This window comes from Triturus cristatus, chromosome 5_1, assembly GCF_964204655.1.
Source record: "Triturus cristatus chromosome 5_1, aTriCri1.1, whole genome shotgun sequence".
Classification (NCBI taxonomy): Eukaryota; Metazoa; Chordata; class Amphibia; order Caudata; family Salamandridae; genus Triturus; species Triturus cristatus.
In genome coordinates, this window is record NC_140587.1 from 924,691,355 (window position 1) to 924,708,632 (window position 17,278).

At 33.2% G+C, this 17,278-nt stretch overlaps 15 non-coding genes across 15 annotated transcripts; all 15 read left to right on the forward strand.

The window, feature by feature from the left end:
* Positions 1 to 151: 151 nt before the first annotated feature.
* Positions 152 to 225, forward strand: TRNAI-AAU (transfer RNA isoleucine (anticodon AAU)). The gene has a single exon. It is a non-coding gene; the product is annotated as a tRNA-Ile (tRNA).
* A 1,379-nt stretch (positions 226 to 1,604) lies between these two features.
* Positions 1,605 to 1,678, forward strand: TRNAI-AAU (transfer RNA isoleucine (anticodon AAU)). Its single transcript has one exon. It is a non-coding gene; the product is annotated as a tRNA-Ile (tRNA).
* Positions 1,679 to 2,201: 523 nt separating this feature from the next.
* On the forward strand, positions 2,202 to 2,275 carry TRNAI-AAU (transfer RNA isoleucine (anticodon AAU)). Its single transcript has one exon. It is a non-coding gene; the product is annotated as a tRNA-Ile (tRNA).
* A 776-nt stretch (positions 2,276 to 3,051) lies between these two features.
* On the forward strand, positions 3,052 to 3,125 carry TRNAI-AAU (transfer RNA isoleucine (anticodon AAU)). The gene has a single exon. It is a non-coding gene; the product is annotated as a tRNA-Ile (tRNA).
* A 523-nt stretch (positions 3,126 to 3,648) lies between these two features.
* On the forward strand, positions 3,649 to 3,722 carry TRNAI-AAU (transfer RNA isoleucine (anticodon AAU)). Its single transcript has one exon. It is a non-coding gene; the product is annotated as a tRNA-Ile (tRNA).
* A 2,570-nt stretch (positions 3,723 to 6,292) lies between these two features.
* TRNAI-AAU (transfer RNA isoleucine (anticodon AAU)) lies at positions 6,293 to 6,366 on the forward strand. Its single transcript has one exon. It is a non-coding gene; the product is annotated as a tRNA-Ile (tRNA).
* A 782-nt stretch (positions 6,367 to 7,148) lies between these two features.
* TRNAI-AAU (transfer RNA isoleucine (anticodon AAU)) lies at positions 7,149 to 7,222 on the forward strand. Its single transcript has one exon. It is a non-coding gene; the product is annotated as a tRNA-Ile (tRNA).
* Positions 7,223 to 8,004: 782 nt separating this feature from the next.
* Positions 8,005 to 8,078, forward strand: TRNAI-AAU (transfer RNA isoleucine (anticodon AAU)). The gene has a single exon. It is a non-coding gene; the product is annotated as a tRNA-Ile (tRNA).
* A 523-nt stretch (positions 8,079 to 8,601) lies between these two features.
* TRNAI-AAU (transfer RNA isoleucine (anticodon AAU)) lies at positions 8,602 to 8,675 on the forward strand. Its single transcript has one exon. It is a non-coding gene; the product is annotated as a tRNA-Ile (tRNA).
* A 2,567-nt stretch (positions 8,676 to 11,242) lies between these two features.
* On the forward strand, positions 11,243 to 11,316 carry TRNAI-AAU (transfer RNA isoleucine (anticodon AAU)). Its single transcript has one exon. It is a non-coding gene; the product is annotated as a tRNA-Ile (tRNA).
* A 782-nt stretch (positions 11,317 to 12,098) lies between these two features.
* TRNAI-AAU (transfer RNA isoleucine (anticodon AAU)) lies at positions 12,099 to 12,172 on the forward strand. The gene has a single exon. It is a non-coding gene; the product is annotated as a tRNA-Ile (tRNA).
* A 782-nt stretch (positions 12,173 to 12,954) lies between these two features.
* Positions 12,955 to 13,028, forward strand: TRNAI-AAU (transfer RNA isoleucine (anticodon AAU)). The gene has a single exon. It is a non-coding gene; the product is annotated as a tRNA-Ile (tRNA).
* A 1,638-nt stretch (positions 13,029 to 14,666) lies between these two features.
* On the forward strand, positions 14,667 to 14,740 carry TRNAI-AAU (transfer RNA isoleucine (anticodon AAU)). The gene has a single exon. It is a non-coding gene; the product is annotated as a tRNA-Ile (tRNA).
* A 523-nt stretch (positions 14,741 to 15,263) lies between these two features.
* TRNAI-AAU (transfer RNA isoleucine (anticodon AAU)) lies at positions 15,264 to 15,337 on the forward strand. The gene has a single exon. It is a non-coding gene; the product is annotated as a tRNA-Ile (tRNA).
* A 776-nt stretch (positions 15,338 to 16,113) lies between these two features.
* Positions 16,114 to 16,187, forward strand: TRNAI-AAU (transfer RNA isoleucine (anticodon AAU)). Its single transcript has one exon. It is a non-coding gene; the product is annotated as a tRNA-Ile (tRNA).
* The last annotated feature ends 1,091 nt before the right edge of the window (positions 16,188 to 17,278 follow it).

The window sequence follows — 17,278 nt, forward strand, 5'->3', positions numbered from 1 at the left end:
ATTGATTTTTTTGTGATATTTGTTTCTTCATGTCGATAATATATAAATATACCTTATGGGTAAACAGCTGAAAATAAGCTTTCAAACTATCTGGGGTTCACTGACATTAGCAATTCTTCATATGCTTGTCCCCCAGCCCAGCACGAACGGCGGCCTGTTAGCTCAGTTGGTTAGAGCGTGGTGCTAATAACGCCAAGGTCACAGGTTCGATCCCTGTACAGGCCAAGTTTCTGTGTTAAAAAAAAGATGCTTTTTCTTGTGTCTCTTTGTTAACTGTATATCTCTTTGGAGCAAGAGCTGCTAGAATCATTAGTTGAATCAATTTGATATAGATGTGGAATTATATATTAATGTTAAAGTGCCTTGAACATCCATTAATGGTTGTAAGTTCTAACACTAAGTAACTAAATCTCTCATTTATTACAAGCATTTTCTTCTGTCTGATGTTTATCTCTATATTTCCTTTGAGCAGGAGCTGATAGAATGAGTAGATGAATTAATTTAATATAGATGATGAACTGTTATTTATTGCTAAACCACATAGAACATACATTAATGGTTCTAAGTTTTAACACTAAGAATGAAAATCTCATTTGTATTGATTTTTTTGTGATATTTGTTTCTTCATGTCGATAATATATAAATATACCTTATGGGTAAACAGCTGAAAATAAGCTTTCAAACTATCTGCGGTTCACTGACATTAGCAATTCTTCATATGCTTGTCCCCCAGCCCAGCACGAACAACGGCCTGTTAGCACAGTTGGTTAGAGCGTGGTGCTAATAACGCCAAGGTCACAGGTTCGATCCCTGTACAGGCCAAGTTTCTGTGTTAAATAAAAGATGCTTTTTCTTCTGTCTCTTTGTTATCTGTATATCTCTTTGGAGCAAGAGCTGCTAGAATCATTAGTTGAATCAATTTGATATAGATGTGGAATTATATATTAATGTTAAAGTGCCTTGAACATCCATTAATGGTTCAAAGTTCTAACACTAAGTAATTAATCTCCCATTTATTACAAGTAATTTAGGAAAGTCTAGTTTTGATTTTTTGATAATGCTTAAAGACACCATGAATGTAAACAGCTGAATATAAGATTTCCATCTATCTCGAGTTAACAATCAGTAGCACTTCATCATCTGTTATTTCTTCAGTAGTATGCTATAAATATAGTAAGCCTATTATCTGATTCTGTTAGAACATGAAGTTAAAAATGCCAAGAACATACTTTCTACCACTCTCCAAGCAAACACTTAACGCTGCTTTAATGTTGAAATAGATGCATTTTCTTCTGTATCTTGTTTAAATCTATATTTCCTTTGAGCAGAAGCTGATAGAATGAGTAGATGAATTAATTTAATATAGATTATGAACTGTTATTTATTGCTAAACCACATGGAAAATACATTAATGGTTCTAAGTTTTAACACTAAGATTGAAAATCTCATTTGTATTGATTTTTTTGTGATATTTGTTTCTTCATGTCGATAATATATAAATATACCTTATGGGTAAACAGCTGAAAATAAGCTTTCAAACTATCTGGGGTTCACTGACATTAGCAATTCTTCATATGCTTGTCCCCCAGCCCAGCACGAGCGGCGGCCTGTTAGCTCAGTTGGTTAGAGCGTGGTGCTAATAACGCCAAGGTCACAGGTTCGATCCCTGTACAGGCCAAGTTTCTGTGTTAAATAAAAGATGCTTTTTCTTCTGTCTCTTTATTATCTGTATATCTCTTTGGAGCAAGAGCTGCTAGAATCATTAGTTGAATCAATTTGATATAGATGTGGAATTATATATTAATGTTAAAGTGCCTTGAACATCCATTAATGGTTGTAAGTTCTAACACTAAGTAACTAAATCTCTCATTTATTCCAAGCATTTTCTTCTGTCTGATGTTTATCTCTATATTTCCTTTGAGCAGGAGCTGATAGAATAAGTAGATGAATTAATTTAATATAGATGATGAACTGTTATTTATTGCTAAACCACATAGAACATACATTAATGGTTCTAAGTTTTAACACTAAGAATGAAAATCTCATTTGTATTGATTTTTTTGTGATATTTGTTTCTTCATGTCGATAATATATAAATATACCTTATGGGTAAACAGCTGAAAATAAGCTTTCAAACTATCTGGGGTTCACTGACATTAGCAGTTCTGCATATGCTTGTCCCCCAGCACAGCACGAACGGCGGCCTGTTAGCTCAGTTGGTTAGAGCGTGGTGCTAATAACGCCAAGGTCACAGGTTCGATCCCTGTACAGGCCAAGTCTCTGTGTTAAAAAAAAGGTGCTTTTTCTTGTGTCTCTTTGTTAACTGTATATCTCTTTGGAGCAAGAGCTGCTAGTAGTTGAATCAATTTGATATAGATGTGGAATTATATATTAATGTTAAAGTGCCTTGAACATCCATTAATGGTTCAAAGTTCTAACACTAAGTAATTAATCTCCCATTTATTACAAGTAATTTAGGAAAGTCTAGTTTTGATTTTTTGATAATGCTTAAAGACACCATGAATGTAAACAGCTGAATATAAGATTTCCATCTATCTCGGGTTAACAATCAGTAGCACTTCATCATCTGTTATTTCTTCAGTAGTATGCTATAAATATAGTAAGCCTATTATCTGATTCTGTTAGAACATGAAGTTAAAAATGCCAAGAACATACTTTCTACCACTCTCCAAGCAAACACTTAACGCTGCTTTAATGTTGAAATAGATGCATTTTCTTCTGTATCTTGTTTAAATCTATATTTCCTTTGAGCAGAAGCTGATAGAATGAGAAGATGAATTAATTTAATATAGATTATGAACTGTTATTTATTGCTAAACCACATGGAAAATACATTAATGGTTCTAAGTTTTAACACTAAGATTGAAAATCTCATTTGTATTGATTTTTTTGTGATATTTGTTTCTTCATGTCGATAATATATAAATATACCTTATGGGTAAACAGCTGAAAATAAGCTTTCAAACTATCTGGGGTTCACTGACATTAGCAATTCTTCATATGCTTGTCCCCCAGCCCAGCACGAGCGGCGGCCTGTTAGCTCAGTTGGTTAGAGCGTGGTGCTAATAACGCCAAGGTCACAGGTTCGATCCCTGTACAGGCCAAGTTTCTGTGTTAAATAAAAGATGCTTTTTCTTCTGTCTCTTTGTTATCTGTATATCTCTTTGGAGCAAGAGCTGCTAGAATCATTAGTTGAATCAATTTGATATAGATGTGGAATTATATATTAATGTTAAAGTGCCTTGAACATCCATTAATGGTTGTAAGTTCTAACACTAAGTAACTAAATCTCTCATTTATTACAAGCATTTTCTTCTGTCTGATGTTTATCTCTATATTTCCTTTGAGCAGGAGCTGATAGAATGAGTAGATGAATTAATTTAATATAGATGATGAACTGTTATTTATTGCTAAACCACATAGAACATACATTAATGGTTCTAAGTTTTAACACTAAGAATGAAAATCTCATTTGTATTGATTTTTTTGTGATATTTGTTTCTTCATGTCGATAATATATAAATATACCTTATGGGTAAACAGCTGAAAATAAGCTTTCAAACTATCTGGGGTTCACTGACATTACCACTTCTTCATATGCTTGTCCCCCAGCCCAGCATGAACAGCGGCCTGTTAGCTCAGTTGGTTAGAGCGTGGTGCTAATAACGCCAAGGTCACAGGTTCGATCCCTGTACAGGCCAAGTTTCTGTGTTAAATAAAAGATGCTTTTTCTTCTGTCTCTTTGTTATCTGTATATCTCTTTGGAGCAAGAGCTGCTAGAATCATTAGTTGAATCAATTTGATATAGATGTGGAATTATATATTAATGTTAAAGTGCCTTGAACATCCATTAATGGTTGTAAGTTCTAACACTAAGTAACTAAATCTCTCATTTATTACAAGCATTTTCTTCTGTCTGATGTTTATCTCTATATTTCCTTTGAGCAGAAGCTGATAGAATGAGTAGATGAATTAATTTAATATAGATGATAAACTGTTATTTATTGCTAAACCACATAGAAAATACATTAATGGTTCTAAGTTTTAACACTAAGAATGAAAATCTCATTTGTATTGATTTTTTTGTGATATTTGTTTCTTCATGTCGATAATATATAAATATACCTTATGGGTAAACAGCTGAAAATAAGCTTTCAAACTATCTGGGGTTCACTGACATTGGCAATTCTTCATATGCTTGTCCCCCAGCCCAGCACGAACGGCGGCCTGTTAGCTCAGTTGGTTAGAGCGTGGTGCTAATAATGCCAAGGTCACAGGTTCGATCCCTGTACAGGCCAAGTTTCTGTGTTAAAAAAAAGATGCTTTTTCTTGTGTCTCTTTGTTAACTGTATATCTCTTTGGAGCAAGAGCTGCTAGAATCATTAGTTGAATCAATTTGATATAGATGTGGAATTATATATTAATGTTAAAGTGCCTTGAACATCCATTAATGGTTGTAAGTTCTAACACTAAGTAACTAAATCTCTCATTTATTACAAGCATTTTCTTCTGTCTGATGTTTATCTCTATATTTCCTTTGAGCAGGAGCTGATAGAATGAGTAGATGAATTAATTTAATATAGATGATGAACTGTTATTTATTGCTAAACCACATAGAACATACATTAATGGTTCTAAGTTTTAACACTAAGAATGAAAATCTCATTTGTATTGATTTTTTTGTGATATTTGTTTCTTCATGTCGATAATATATAAATATACCTTATGGGTAAACAGCTGAAAATAAGCTTTCAAACTATCTGGGGTTCACTGACATTAGCAATTCTTCATATGCTTGTCCCCCATGACTGTGCACACAGTGGCCTGTTAGCTCAGTTGGTTAGAGCGTGGTGCTAATAATGCCAAGGTCACAGGTTCGATCCCTGTACATGCCAGGTGTCTGAGTTAAAAGAAAGCTTTTTCTTATCTCTCATTGTTAACTGTATACCTCTTTGGAGCAAGAGCTGCTAGAAAGATTCGATTAATACATTTTATATAGATGTGGAATTACATATTAATGTTAAAGTGCCTTGAACATCCATTAATGGTTCAAAGTTCTAACACTAAGTAATTAATCTCCCATTTATTACAAGTAATTTAGGAAAGTCTAGTTTTGATTTTTTGATAATGCTTAAAGACACCATGAATGTAAACAGCTGAATATAAGATTTCCATCTATCTCGGGTTAACAATCAGTAGCACTTCATCATCTGTTATTTCTTCAGTAGTATGCTATAAATATAGTAAGCCTATTATCTGATTCTGTTAGAACATGAAGTTAAAAATGCCAAGAACATACTTTCTACCACTCTCCAAGAAAACACTTAACGCTGCTTTAATGTTGAAATAGATGCATTTTCTTCTGTATCTTGTTTAAATCTATATTTCCTTTGAGCAGAAGCTGATAGAATGAGTAGATGAATTAATTTAATATAGATGATGAACTGTTATTTATTGCTAAACCACATGGAAAATACATTAATGGTTCTAAGTTTTAACACTAAGATTGAAAATCTCATTTGTATTGATTTTTTTGTGATATTTGTTTCTTCATGTCGATAATACATAAATATACCTTATGGGTAAACAGCTGAAAATAAGCTGTCAAACTATCTGGGGTTCACTGACATTAGCAATTCTTCATATGCTTGTCCCCCAGCCCAGCACGAACGGCGGCCTGTTAGCTCAGTTGGTTAGAGCGTGGTGCTAATAACGCCAATGTCACAGGTTCGATCCCTGTACAGGCCAAGTTTCTGTGTTAAATAAAAGAAGCTTTTTCTTCTGTCTCTTTGTTATCTGTATATCTCTTTGGAGCAAGAGCTGCTAGAATCATTAGTTGAATCAATTTGATATAGATGTGGAATTATATATTAATGTTAAAGTGCCTTGAACATCCATTAATGGTTGTAAGTTCTAACACTAAGTAACTAAATCTCTCATTTATTACAAGCATTTTCTTCTGTCTGATGTTTATCTCTATATTTTCTTTGAGCAGGAGCTGATAGAATGAGTAGATGAATTAATTTAATATAGATGATGAACTGTTATTTATTGCTAAACCACATGGAAAATACATTAATGGTTCTAAGTTTTAACACTAAGATTGAAAATCTCATTTGTATTGATTTTTTTGTGATATTTGTTTCTTCATGTCGATAATATATAAATATACCTTATGGGTAAAGAGCTGAAAATAAGCTTTCAAACTATCTGGGGTTCACTGACATTAGCAATTCTTCATATGCTTGTCCCCCAGCCCAGCACGAACGGCGGCCTGTTAGCTCAGTTGGTTAGAGCGTGGTGCTAATAACGCCAAGGTCACAGGTTCGATCCCTGTACAGGCCAAGTTTCTGTGGTCAATAAAAGATGCTTTTTCTTGTGTCTCTTTGTTATCTGTATATCTCTTTGGAGCAAGAGCTGCTAGAATGATTAGTTGAATCAATTTGATATAGATGTGGAATTATATATTAATGTTAAAGTGCCTTGAACATCCATTAATGGTTCAAAGTTCTAACACTAAGTAATTAATCTGCCATTTATTACAAGTAATTTAGGAAAGTCTAGTTTTGATTTTTTGATAATGCTTAAAGACACCATGAATGTAAACAGCTGAATATAAGATTTCCATCTATCTCGGATTAACAATCAGTAGCACTTCATCATCTGTTATTTCTTCAGTAGTATGCTATAAATATAGTAAGCCTATTATCTGATTCTGTTAGAACATGAAGTTAAAAATGCCAAGAACATACTTTCTACCACTCTCCAAGCAAACACTTAACGCTGCTTTAATGTTGAAATAAATGCATTTTCTTCTGTATCTTGTTTAAATCTATATTTCCTTTGAGCAGAAGCTGATAGAATGAGTAGATGAATTAATTTAATATAGATGATGAACTGTTATTTATTGCTAAACCACATGGAAAATACATTAATGGTTCTAAGTTTTAACACTAAGAATGAAAATCTCATTTGTATTGATTTTTTTGTGATATTTGTTTCTTCATGTCGATAATATATAAATATACCTTATGGGTAAACAGCTGAAAATAAGCTTTCAAACTATCTGGGGTTCACTGACATTAGCAGTTCTTCATATGCTTGTCCCCCAGCCCAGCACGAACAGCGGCCTGTTAGCTCAGTTGGTTAGAGCGTGGTGCTAATAACGCCAAGGTCACAGGTTCGATCCCTGTACAGGCCAAGTTTCTGTGTTAAATAAAAGATGCTTTTTCTTCTGTCTCTTTGTTATCTGTATATCTCTTTGGAGCAAGAGCTGCTAGAATCATTAGTTGAATCAATTTGATATAGATGTGGAATTATATATTAATGTTAAAGTGCCTTGAACACCCATTAATGGTTCAAAGTTCTAACACTAAGTAATTAATCTCCCATTTATTACAAGTAATTTAGGAAAGACTAGTTTTGATTTTTTGATAATGCTTAAAGACACCATGAATGTAAACAGCTGAATATAAGATTTCCATCTATCTCGGGTTAACAATCAGTAGCACTTCATCATCTGTTATTTCTTCAGTAGTATGCTATAAATATAGTAAGCCTATTATCTGATTCTGTTAGAACATGAAGTTAAAAATGCCAAGAACATACTTTCTACCACTCTCCAAGCAAACACTTAACGCTGCTTTAATGTTGAAATAGATGCATTTTCTTCTGTATCTTGTTTAAATCTATATTTCCTTTGAGCAGAAGCTGATAGAATGAGTAGATGAATTAATTTAATATAGATTATGAACTGTTATTTATTGCTAAACCACATGGAAAATACATTAATGGTTCTAAGTTTTAACACTAAGATTGAAAATCTCATTTGTATTGATTTTTTTGTGATATTTGTTTCTTCATGTCGATAATATATAAATATACCTTATGGGTAAACAGCTGAAAATAAGCTTTCAAACTATCTGGGGTTCACTGACATTAGCAATTCTTCATATGCTTGTCCCCCAGCCCAGCACGAGCGGCGGCCTGTTAGCTCAGTTGGTTAGAGCGTGGTGCTAATAACGCCAAGGTCACAGGTTCGATCCCTGTACAGGCCAAGTTTCTGTGTTAAATAAAAGATGCTTTTTCTTCTGTCTCTTTGTTATCTGTATATCTCTTTGGAGCAAGAGCTGCTAGAATCATTAGTTGAATCAATTTGATATAGATGTGGAATTATATATTAATGTTAAAGTGCCTTGAACATCCATTAATGGTTGTAAGTTCTAACACTAAGTAACTAAATCTCTCATTTATTACAAGCATTTTCTTCTGTCTGATGTTTATCTCTATATTTCCTTTGAGCAGGAGCTGATAGAATGAGTAGATGAATTAATTTAATATAGATGATGAACTGTTATTTATTGCTAAACCACATAGAACATACATTAATGGTTCTAAGTTTTAACACTAAGAATGAAAATCTCATTTGTATTGATTTTTTTGTGATATTTGTTTCTTCATGTCGATAATATATAAATATACCTTATGGGTAAACAGCTGAAAATAAGCTTTCAAACTATCTGGGGTTCACTGACATTAGCAATTCTTCATATGCTTGTCCCCCAGCCCAGCACGAACGGCGGCCTGTTAGCTCAGTTGGTTAGAGCGTGGTGCTAATAACGCCAAGGTCACAGGTTCGATCCCTGTACAGGCCAAGTTTCTGTGTTAAAAAAAAGATGCTTTTTCTTGTGTCTCTTTGTTAACTGTATATCTCTTTGGAGCAAGAGCTGCTAGAATCATTAGTTGAATCAATTTGATATAGATGTGGAATTATATATTAATGTTAAAGTGCCTTGAACATCCATTAATGGTTGTAAGTTCTAACACTAAGTAACTAAATCTCTCATTTATTACAAGCATTTTCTTCTGTCTGATGTTTATCTCTATATTTCCTTTGAGCAGGAGCTGATAGAATGAGTAGATGAATTAATTTAATATAGATGATGAACTGTTATTTATTGCTAAACCACATAGAACATACATTAATGGTTCTAAGTTTTAACACTAAGAATGAAAATCTCATTTGTATTGATTTTTTTGTGATATTTGTTTCTTCATGTCGATAATATATAAATATACCTTATGGGTAAACAGCTGAAAATAAGCTTTCAAACTATCTGCGGTTCACTGACATTAGCAATTCTTCATATGCTTGTCCCCCAGCCCAGCACGAACAACGGCCTGTTAGCACAGTTGGTTAGAGCGTGGTGCTAATAACGCCAAGGTCACAGGTTCGATCCCTGTACAGGCCAAGTTTCTGTGTTAAATAAAAGATGCTTTTTCTTCTGTCTCTTTGTTATCTGTATATCTCTTTGGAGCAAGAGCTGCTAGAATCATTAGTTGAATCAATTTGATATAGATGTGGAATTATATATTAATGTTAAAGTGCCTTGAACATCCATTAATGGTTCAAAGTTCTAACACTAAGTAATTAATCTCCCATTTATTACAAGTAATTTAGGAAAGTCTAGTTTTGATTTTTTGATAATGCTTAAAGACACCATGAATGTAAACAGCTGAATATAAGATTTCCATCTATCTCGGGTTAACAATCAGTAGCACTTCATCATCTGTTATTTCTTCAGTAGTATGCTATAAATATAGTAAGCCTATTATCTGATTCTGTTAGAACATGAAGTTAAAAATGGCAAGAACATACTTTCTACCACTCTCCAAGCAAACACTTAACGCTGCTTTAATGTTGAAATAGATGCATTTTCTTCTGTATCTTGTTTAAATCTATATTTCCTTTGAGCAGAAGCTGATAGAATGAGTAGATGAATTAATTTAATATAGATTATGAACTGTTATTTATTGCTAAACCACATGGAAAATACATTAATGGTTCTAAGTTTTAACACTAAGATTGAAAATCTCATTTGTATTGATTTTTTTGTGATATTTGTTTCTTCATGTCGATAATATATAAATATACCTTATGGGTAAACAGCTGAAAATAAGCTTTCAAACTATCTGGGGTTCACTGACATTGGCAATTCTTCATATGCTTGTCCCCCAGCCCAGCACGAGTGGCGGCCTGTTAGCTCAGATGGTTAGAGCGTGGTGCTAATAACGCCAAGGTCACAGGTTCGATCCCTGTACAGGCCAAGTTTCTGTGTTAAATAAAAGAAGCTTTTTCTTCTGTCTCTTTGTTATCTGTATATCTCTTTGGAGCAAGAGCTGCTAGAATCATTAGTTGAATCAATTTGATATAGATGTGGAATTATATATTAATGTTAAAGTGCCTTGAACATCCATTAATGGTTGTAAGTTCTAACACTAAGTAACTAAATCTCTCATTTATTACAAGCATTTTCTTCTGTCTGATGTTTATCTCTATATTTCCTTTGAGCAGGAGCTGATAGAATGAGTAGATGAATTAATTTAATATAGATGATGAACTGTTATTTATTGCTAAACCACATAGAACATACATTAATGGTTCTAAGTTTTAACACTAAGAATGAAAATCTCATTTGTATTGATTTTTTTGTGATATTTGTTTCTTCATGTCGATAATATATAAATATACCTTATGGGTAAACAGCTGAAAATAAGCTTTCAAACTATCTGGGGTTCACTGACATTAGCAGTTCTGCATATGCTTGTCCCCCAGCACAGAACAAACGGCAGCCTGTTAGCTCAGTTGGTTAGAGCGTGGTGCTAATAACGCCAAGGTCACAGGTTCGATCCCTGTACAGGCCAAGTTTCTGTGTTAAAAAAAAGATGTTTTTTCTTGTGTCTCTTTGTTAACTGTATATCTCTTTGGAACAAGAGCTGCTAGTAGTTGAATCAATTTGATATAGATGTGGAATTATATATTAATGTTAAAGTGCCTTGAACATCCATTAATGGTTGTAAGTTCTAACACTAAGTAACTAAATCTCTCATTTATTACAAGCATTTTCTTCTGTCTGATGTTTATCTCTATATTTCCTTTGAGCAGGAGCTGATAGAATGAGTAGATGAATTAATTTAATATAGATGATGAACTGTTATTTATTGCTAAACCACATGGAAAATACATTAATGGTTCTAAGTTTTAACACTAAGATTGAAAATCTCATTTGTATTGATTTTTTTGTGATATTTGTTTCTTCATGTCGATAATATATAAATATACCTTATGGGTAAACAGCTGAAAATAAGCTTTCAAACTATCTGGGGTTCACTGACATTCGCAATTCTTCATATGCATGTCCCCCAGCCCAGCACAAACAGCGGCCTGTTAGCTCAGTTGGTTAGAGCGTGGTGCTAATAACGCCAAGGTCACAGGTTCGATCCCTGTACAGGCCAAGTTTCTGTGTTAAATAAAAGATGCTTTTTCTTCTGTCTCTTTGTTATCTGTATATCTCTTTGGAGCAAGAGCTGCTAGAATCATTAGTTGAATCAATTTGATATAGATGTGGAATTATATATTAATGTTAAAGTGCCTTGAACACCCATTAATGGTTCAAAGTTCTAACACTAAGTAATTAATCTCTCATTTATTACAAGTAATTTAGGAAAGTCTAGTTTTGATTTTTTGATAATGCTTAAAGACACCATGAATGTAAACAGCTGAATATAAGATTTCCATCTATCTCGGGTTAACAATCAGTAGCACTTCATCATCTGTTATTTCTTCAGTAGTATGCTATAAATATAGTAAGCCTATTATCTGATTCTGTTAGAACATGAAGTTAAAAATGCCAAGAACATACTTTCTACCACTCTCCAAGCAAACACTTAACGCTGCTTTAATGTTGAAATAGATGCATTTTCTTCTGTATCTTGTTTAAATCTATATTTCCTTTGAGCAGAAGCTGATAGAATGAGTAGATGAATTAATTTAATATAGATTATGAACTGTTATTTATTGCTAAACCACATGGAAAATACATTAATGGTTCTAAGTTTTAACACTAAGATTGAAAATCTCATTTGTATTGATTTTTTTGTGATATTTGTTTCTTCATGTCGATAATATATAAATATACCTTATGGGTAAACAGCTGAAAATAAGCTTTCAAACTATCTGGGGTTCACTGACATTAGCAATTCTTCATATGCTTGTCCCCCAGCCCAGCACGAGCGGCGGCCTGTTAGCTCAGTTGGTTAGAGCGTGGTGCTAATAACGCCAAGGTCACAGGTTCGATCCCTGTACAGGCCAAGTTTCTGTGTTAAATAAAAGATGCTTTTTCTTCTGTCTCTTTGTTATCTGTATATCTCTTTGGAGCAAGAGCTGCTAGAATCATTAGTTGAATCAATTTGATATAGATGTGGAATTATATATTAATGTTAAAGTGCCTTGAACACCCATTAATGGTTCAAAGTTCTAACACTAAGTAATTAATCTCCCATTTATTACAAGTAATTTAGGAAAGTCTAGTTTTGATTTTTTGATAATGCTTAAAGACACCATGAATGTAAACAGCTGAATATAAGATTTCCATCTATCTCGGGTTAACAATCAGTAGCACTTCATCATCTGTTATTTCTTCAGTAGTATGCTATAAATATAGTAAGCCTATTATCTGATTCTGTTAGAACATGAAGTTAAAAATGCCAAGAACATACTTTCTACCACTCTCCAAGCAAACACTTAACGCTGCTTTAATGTTGAAATAGATGCATTTTCTTCTGTATCTTGTTTAAATCTATATTTCCTTTGAGCAGAAGCTGATAGAATGAGTAGATGAATTAATTTAATATAGATTATGAACTGTTATTTATTGCTAAACCACATGGAAAATACATTAATGGTTCTAAGTTTTAACACTAAGATTGAAAATCTCATTTGTATTGATTTTTTTGTGATATTTGTTTCTTCATGTCGATAATATATAAATATACCTTATGGGTAAACAGCTGAAAATAAGCTTTCAAACTATCTGGGGTTCACTGACATTAGCAATTCTTCATATGCTTGTCCCCCAGCCCAGCACGAGCGGCGGCCTGTTAGCTCAGTTGGTTAGAGCGTGGTGCTAATAACGCCAAGGTCACAGGTTCGATCCCTGTACAGGCCAAGTTTCTGTGTTAAATAAAAGATTCTTTTTCTTCTGTCTCTTTGTTATCTGTATATCTCTTTGGAGCAAGAGCTGCTAGAATCATTAGTTGAATCAATTTGATATAGATGTGGAATTATATATTAATGTTAAAGTGCCTTGAACACCCATTAATGGTTCAAAGTTCTAACACTAAGTAATTAATCTCCCATTTATTACAAGTAATTTAGGAAAGTCTAGTTTTGATTTTTTGATAATGCTTAAAGACACCATGAATGTAAACAGCTGAATATAAGATTTCCATCTATCTCGGGTTAACAATCAGTAGCACTTCATCATCTGTTATTTCTTCAGTAGTATGCTATAAATATAGTAAGCCTATTATCTGATTCTGTTAGAACATGAAGTTAAAAATGCCAAGAACATACTTTCTACCACTCTCCAAGCAAACACTTAACGCTGCTTTAATGTTGAAATAGATGCATTTTCTTCTGTATCTTGTTTAAATCTATATTTCCTTTGAGCAGAAGCTGATAGAATGAGTAGATGAATTAATTTAATATAGATTATGAACTGTTATTTATTGCTAAACCACATGGAAAATACATTAATGGTTCTAAGTTTTAACACTAAGATTGAAAATCTCATTTGTATTGATTTTTTTGTGATATTTGTTTCTTCATGTCGATAATATATAAATATACCTTATGGGTAAACAGCTGAAAATAAGCTTTCAAACTATCTGGGGTTCACTGACATTAGCAATTCTTCATATGCTTGTCCCCCAGCCCAGCACGAGCGGCGGCCTTTTAGCTCAGTTGGTTAGAGCGTGGTGCTAATAAAGCCAAGGTCACAGGTTCGATCCCTGTACAGGCCAAGTTTCTGTGTTAAATAAAAGATGCTTTTTCTTCTGTCTCTTTGTTATCTGTATATCTCTTTGGAGCAAGAGCTGCTAGAATCATTAGTTGAATCAATTTGATATAGATGTGGAATTATATATTAATGTTAAAGTGCCTTGAACACCCATTAATGGTTCAAAGTTCTAACACTAAGTAATTAATCTCCCATTTATTACAAGTAATTTAGGAAAGTCTAGTTTTGATTTTTTGATAATGCTTAAAGACACCATGAATGTAAACAGCTGAATATAAGATTTCCATCTATCTCGGGTTAACAATCAGTAGCACTTCATCATCTGTTATTTCTTCAGTAGTATGCTATAAATATAGTAAGCCTATTATCTGATTCTGTTAGAACATGAAGTTAAAAATGCCAAGAACATACTTTCTACCACTCTCCAAGCAAACACTTAACGCTGCTTTAATGTTGAAATAGATGCATTTTCTTCTGTATCTTGTTTAAATCTATATTTCCTTTGAGCAGAAGCTGATAGAATGAGTAGATGAATTAATTTAATATAGATTATGAACTGTTATTTATTGCTAAACCACATGGAAAATACATTAATGGTTCTAAGTTTTAACACTAAGATTGAAAATCTCATTTGTATTGATTTTTTTGTGATATTTGTTTCTTCATGTCGATAATATATAAATATACCTTATGGGTAAACAGCTGAAAATAAGCTTTCAAACTATCTGGGGTTCACTGACATTAGCAATTCTTCATATGCTTGTCCCCCAGCCCAGCACGAGCGGCGGCCTGTTAGCTCAGTTGGTTAGAGCGTGGTGCTAATAACGCCAAGGTCACAGGTTCGATCCCTGTACAGGCCAAGTTTCTGTGTTAAATAAAAGATGCTTTTTCTTCTGTCTCTTTGTTATCTGTATATCTCTTTGGAGCAAGAGCTGCTAGAATCATTAGTTGAATCAATTTGATATAGATGTGGAATTATATATTAATGTTAAAGTGCCTTGAACATCCATTAATGGTTGTAAGTTCTAACACTAAGTAACTAAATCTCTCATTTATTCCAAGCATTTTCTTCTGTCTGATGTTTATCTCTATATTTCCTTTGAGCAGGAGCTGATAGAATAAGTAGATGAATTAATTTAATATAGATGATGAACTGTTATTTATTGCTAAACCACATAGAACATACATTAATGGTTCTAAGGTTTAACACTAAGAATGAAAATCTCATTTGTATTGATTTTTTTGTGATATTTGTTTCTTCATGTCGATAATATATAAATATACCTTATGGGTAAACAGCTGAAAATAAGCTTTCAAACTATCTGGGGTTCACTGACATTAGCAGTTCTGCATATGCTTGTCCCCCAGCACAGCACGAACGGCGGCCTGTTAGCTCAGTTGGTTAGAGCGTGGTGCTAATAACGCCAAGGTCACAGGTTCGATCCCTGTACAGGCCAAGTCTCTGTGTTAAAAAAAAGATGCTTTTTCTTGTGTCTCTTTGTTAACTGTATATCTCTTTGGAGCAAGAGCTGCTAGTAGTTGAATCAATTTGATATAGATGTGGAATTATATATTAATGTTAAAGTGCCTTGAACATCCATTAATGGTTCAAAGTTCTAACACTAAGTAATTAATCTCCCATTTATTACAAGTAATTTAGGAAAGTCTAGTTTTGATTTTTTGATAATGCTTAAAGACACCATGAATGTAAACAGCTGAATATAAGATTTCCATCTATCTCGGGTTAACAATCAGTAGCACTTCATCATCTGTTATTTCTTCAGTAGTATGCTATAAATATAGTAAGCCTATTATCTGATTCTGTTAGAACATGAAGTTAAAAATGCCAAGAACATACTTTCTACCACTCTCCAAGCAAACACTTAACGCTGCTTTAATGTTGAAATAGATGCATTTTCTTCTGTATCTTGTTTAAATCTATATTTCCTTTGAGCAGAAGCTGATAGAATGAGTAGATGAATTAATTTAATATAGATTATGAACTGTTATTTATTGCTAAACCACATGGAAAATACATTAATGGTTCTAAGTTTTAACACTAAGATTGAAAATCTCATTTGTATTGATTTTTTTGTGATATTTGTTTCTTCATGTCGATAATATATAAATATACCTTATGGGTAAACAGCTGAAAATAAGCTTTCAAACTATCTGGGGTTCACTGACATTAGCAATTCTTCATATGCTTGTCCCCCAGCCCAGCACGAGCGGCGGCCTGTTAGCTCAGTTGGTTAGAGCGTGGTGCTAATAACGCCAAGGTCACAGGTTCGATCCCTGTACAGGCCAAGTTTCTGTGTTAAATAAAAGATGCTTTTTCTTCTGTCTCTTTGTTATCTGTATATCTCTTTGGAGCAAGAGCTGCTAGAATCATTAGTTGAATCAATTTGATATAGATGTGGAATTATATATTAATGTTAAAGTGCCTTGAACACCCATTAATGGTTCAAAGTTCTAACACTAAGTAATTAATCTCCCATTTATTACAAGTAATTTAGGAAAGTCTAGTTTTGATTTTTTGATAATGCTTAAAGACACCATGAATGTAAACAGCTGAATATAAGATTTCCATCTATCTCGGGTTAACAATCAGTAGCACTTCATCATCTGTTATTTCTTCAGTAGTATGCTATAAATATAGTAAGCCTATTATCTGATTCTGTTAGAACATGAAGTTAAAAATGCCAAGAACATACTTTCTACCACTCTCCAAGCAAACACTTAACGCTGCTTTAATGTTGAAATAGATGCATTTTCTTCTGTATCTTGTTTAAATCTATATTTCCTTTGAGCAGAAGCTGATAGAATGAGTAGATGAATTAATTTAATATAGATTATGAACTGTTATTTATTGCTAAACCACATGGAAAATACATTAATGGTTCTAAGTTTTAACACTAAGATTGAAAATCTCATTTGTATTGATTTTTTTGTGATATTTGTTTCTTCATGTCGATAATATATAAATATACCTTATGGGTAAACAGCTGAAAATAAGCTTTCAAACTATCTGGGGTTCACTGACATTAGCAATTCTTCATATGCTTGTCCCCCAGCCCAGCACGAGCGGCGGCCTGTTAGCTCAGTTGGTTAGAGCGTGGTGCTAATAACGCCAAGGTCACAGGTTCGATCCCTGTACAGGCCTAGTTTCTGTGTTAAATAAAAGATGCTTTTTCTTCTGTCTCTTTGTTATCTGTATATCTCTTTGGAGCAAGAGCTGCTAGAATCATTAGTTGAATCAATTTGATATAGATGTGGAATTATATATTAATGTTAAAGTGCCTTGAACATCCATTAATGGTTGTAAGTTCTAACACTAAGTAACTAAATCTCTCATTTATTCCAAGCATTTTCTTCTGTCTGATGTTTATCTCTATATT